The sequence below is a fragment of the Palaemon carinicauda genome, chromosome 20, assembly GCF_036898095.1.
Source record: "Palaemon carinicauda isolate YSFRI2023 chromosome 20, ASM3689809v2, whole genome shotgun sequence".
Classification (NCBI taxonomy): domain Eukaryota; kingdom Metazoa; phylum Arthropoda; class Malacostraca; order Decapoda; family Palaemonidae; genus Palaemon; species Palaemon carinicauda.
In genome coordinates, this window is record NC_090744.1 from 116964723 (window position 1) to 116969722 (window position 5000).

Consider the following 5000-nt stretch of genomic DNA (forward strand, 5'->3'; position numbering starts at 1 on the left):
ATTGGTTGGAATTATCTCGTCCAACCAATCAGCGACCAGGAAACTTTTCCGAGCTAAAAGGGCAGCTCGGGAAAGTTTCCTGATCGCTGATTGGTTGGACGAGATAATTCCAACCAATCAGCGATCAGGAAACTTTTCCGAGCTAGAAGGGCAGCTCGGAAAAGTTTCCGGATCGCTGATTGGTTGGAGGAGATCATTCTAACCAATCAGCGATCAGGAAACTTTTCCGAGCTAAAAGGGCACCGCCGCGAGTCGGTGCAAATTTGCCTCGCTAAAAGAAATGGACTATAGTTACTGCCATTTCCTCTTGGAGGTTAAGTATTGTTAAGTATTGAATCTCATGGGGGGGGGGTTAAGCATTGTTAAGTATTGAATCTCGTGAGGGAAACGGCCTCCCCCTGGGGGGGGAGGGGGGGGGGGTGTAATATGCGTTGCTGGTGCAGCTATGCAAATGTGCTCTGATATAACAAAGTTCGTTTGGATAACGGAACCGCTTCTAGCTTCTCGCTCTCTCTCTCTCTCTCTCTCTCTCTCTCTCTCGCTGATATTAGGTTTAGATGGAATCAGGGTCATAATTCTATTTAAAGAGAATCTTGAAGGTACATTGATTATTTCACAAACCTCTCTCTCTCTCTCTCTTTCTATATATATATATATATATATATATATTATATATATATATATCTGTTTTGATGTTACTCTTTTTAAAATATTTTATTGAAATTTTTTCTCATTGTTTATTTCCTTATTTCCTTTCCTCATTGGGCTATTTTTCATTATTGGAGCCCTTGGATTTATAGCATCCTGTTTTTCCAACTAGGGTTGTAGCTTAGCTAATAATAATAATAATAATAATAATAATAATAATAATAATAATTTTATCTGAATTATGAAAGCTATTGTTTTAAGCTTTTTCATGATTAATTAATTGTTTATTGGAGGAAGACAGAATATAAGTTCAATAGAGATCTTAAAACACAGACTCGTTAGTTTCTCTGGTCGCTGCAACCACATCATCCTTGCCAGCTAAGGATGGCGGGTTTAGGGGAGCCTTTAGGTCTCTCTGCTAAGTCATCAGCAACCATTGCCTGGCCCTCCTTGGTCCTAGCATGGGCGCTGATGAAATGTGTATATGGTCAGTCTCTAGGGCATTGTCCTGCTCGATAGTGCCATTCATGAGCCGCCTTTAAGCCTTTGAAAAAATACTTTAGTTCTGGGCTTAGTAATACCATGTAAGGGATGATTGGGGAAGCGAATGTCATTGACACTATTTGACCATGAGAAATTCGACTAGTCTCCTACTCCTCCTTCTCCTACTCCTCCTTCTCCTTCTCCTCCTCCTCCTCCCTCTCCTCCTCTTCCTCCTCTCCTCCTCTCCTCCCCCTCCTCCTCCTCCTCTCACAGTCGGGAGAAACAAGACAACAATAGTGCCCTCAGGATCCCTCAAACATATTTGCATACAAGTGCAGGACCAAACATCCTACTCGAGCTATCTCCTCTCCCCACACCATGAAATGGACTGAAGAATTGAATTCTACCAAGAAGGTTATTATTATTATTATTATTATTATTACTATTGTTATTAGCTAATCTACAACCCTAGTTGGAAAAGCAGGATACTATAAGCCCAAGGTCTCCAACAGGGAAAATAGCCCAGTGAAGAAAAAAAAGGGGATTATTATTATTATTATTATTATTATTACTTGCTAAGCTACAACCCTAGTTGGAAAAGCAGGATGCTACAAGCCCAAGGGCTCCAACAGGGAAAATAGCCCAGTGAAGAAAAAAAATGGATTATTATTATTATTATTATTATTATTATTATTACTTGCTAAGCTATAACCCTAGTTGGAAAAGCAGGATGCTATAAGCCCAAGGGCTCCAACAGGGAAAATAGCCCAGTGAAGAAAAAAAATGGATTATTATTATTATTATTATTATTATTATTATTACTTGCTAAGCTATAACCCTAGTTGGAAAAGCAGGATGCTATAAGCCCTAGGGCTCCAACAGGGAAAATAGCCCAGTGAAGAAAAAAAATGGATTATTATTATTATTATTACTTGCTAAGCTATAACCCTAGTTGGAAAATCAGGTTGCTATAAGCCCTAGGGCTCCAACAGGGAAAATAGCCCAGTGAAGAAAAAAAATGGATTATTATTATTATTATTATTATTATTATTATTACTTGCTAAGCTATAACCCTAGTTGGAAAATCAGGTTGCTATAAGCCCAAGGGCTCCAACAGGGAAAATAGCCCAGTGAGGAATGGAAACAAGAAAAAATATATAGAATATTTTAAGAACAGTAACATTAAAAGGAATAATTTCTATATAAGCTCTAAAGACATTTAAAAAAACAAGAGGAAGAGAAATAAGATAGAATAGTGTGCCCGAGTGTACCCTCAAGTAAGAGAACTCTAATCCAAGACAGTGGTACACTCGGGCACACTATTCTACCTTGTTTCTCTTTCTTTTGTTTCGTTAAAGTTTTTATAGTTTACATATGAAAGATTTATTCTTAAACTTCTATTGTAGTCATGAGTGGCTTTTAAACCTTTAAACCCCTTTCCCCTGTATTCAGGTGTGACGGGCTGTTAGAAGGTTGTGACTCAAAGACATTGTGAAAGCCACTGAGTAAATTTATTATAGAACACTCTCCTTTATATACAAAAGCTCAAAGCAACAAGATATTTCATGTTCAAAAACAGACACTGTTACAGAGGAGAAAAGCAGACATGTTTATTCTGGTTCTTTTTAGTGCGAGGGAAGAACACTCCTTTATATACAAAAGCTCAAAGCAACAAGAGATTTCACGTTAAAAAACAGACACTGTTACAGAGGAGAAAAGCAGACATGTTTATTCTGGTTCTTTTTAGTGCGAGGGAAGAACACTCCTTTATATACAAAACCTCAAAGCAACAAGAGATTTCACGTTAAAAAAACAGACACTGTTACAGAGGAGAAAAGCAGACATGTTTATTCTGGTTCTTTTTAGTGCGAGGGAAGAACACTCCTTATATATACAAAAGCTCAAAGCAACAAGAAATTTCATGTTAAAAAAGCTCAAAGCAACAAGAAATTTCATGTTAAAAAAACAGACACTGTTACAGAGGAGAAAAGCAGACATGTTTATTCTGGTTCTTTTTAGTGCGAGGGAAGAACACTCCTTTATATACAAAAGCTCAAAGCAACAAGAGATTTCACGTTAAAAAACAGACACTGTTACAGAGGAGACAAGCAGACATGTTTATTCTGGTTCTTTGTAGTGTGAGGGAAGAACACTCTCCTTTATATACAAAAGCTCAAAGCAACAAGAAATTTCATGTTAAAAAACAGACACTGTTACAGAGGAGAAAAGCAGACATGTTTATTCTGGTTCTTTTTAGTGCGAGGGAAGAACGCTCCTTTATATACAAAACCTCAAAGCAACAAGAGATTTCACGTTAAAAAAACAGACACTGTTACAGAGGAGAAAAGCAGACATGTTTATTCTGGTTCTTTTTAGTGCGAGGGAAGAACACTCCTTATATATACAAAAGCTCAAAGCAACAAGAAATTTCATGTTAAAAAAGCTCAAAGCAACAAGAAATGTCATGTTAAAAAAACAGACACTGTTACAGAGGAGAAAAGCAGACATGTTTATTCTGGTTCTTTTTAGTGCGAGGGAAGAGCGAAGATACAAGCATAATATATACGCAAAATGAACTATGTACGATCGTGTGACACACGGTTGGTACACAGGTCAAGGAAATGACCAGTGGCTCTGCATGTAGGATATCCAGGAATTAGCTAAACTGAGGTTTTGGGGTTTATTTGGGGATATCGTGATGGTAACAATGCCGTAAGTTAGCGGCTGTGAGGTCAAATGATGATGCAGGGCTATTTCGTTTGGCTTAGGATGCGGAGATTCTGACATTAATTTTAGGATTTGGTTGTAAGTGAAAGGAAAGATTTTATATATATACATATATATATATATATATATATGTATATATATATATGTGTATATATATATATATGTATATGTGTATATATATATACATATATATATATATATATATGTAGCCTATGTATACATATATATATATATATATATAATATATATATATATATACATATATATATATGTATATATATATATATATATATAGTGGGTAAGTTGATAGACTCAAATTTTTTTTTTTTTTTTTTTTTTATGTGTAGAATTTTCTTGTTATTCTGTCAGTATGACGAAATGTGTTTCCGTTTACGAGATGTTTTTAGGATCGTAGGTGCTAAAGCAGTTGCAAATCTGATGTTCAAAATGTGCTATTATGGTGTAAAAAAGTGCGAATATTGTTTAGAAAGTTGTATATCTTGTTTTAAAAAGTGCAAATTTGGTTTTAAAATGAGCAAATCTGGTGTATAAAAAAGAGTGCGAAGTGTTTAGAAATTGCAAATCTGGTGTAAAAAAAAGAAGAGAGAAGTGTTTAGAAAAGTGAAAATCTGGTGTAGAGAAAAGAAGAGAGAAGTGTTTAGAAAAGTGCAAATCTGGTGTAAAAAAAAGAAGATAATTGTTTAGAAAAGTGCAAATCTGGTGTAAAATAAGAAGTGAGAAGTGTTTAGAAAAGTGCAAATCTGGTGTAAATGAAAAAAATGCGAAATATTTAGAAAAGTGCAAATCTGGTGTAAAATAAGAAGCGAGAAGTGTTTAGAAAATTGCAAATCTAGTGTAAAAAAAAGAAGCGAGAAGTGTTTAGAAAAGTGCAAATCTAGTGTTTAGAAAAGTGCGAAATATTTAGAAAAGCGCAAATCTAGTGTAAGAAAAGGAATGCGAAGTGTTTAGAAAAGTGCAAATCTTGTTTAGAAAATTGCAAATCCAGTTATAAAAAGTGCAAATCTTGTTTTAAAAAGTGCAAATCTACACTTATGCTCTTTGACCTGCTGCTGATGCTGATGATGATGATGATGATGATGATAATGACATCATTCAATTGCCTTTATCATCTCTGTCAATCT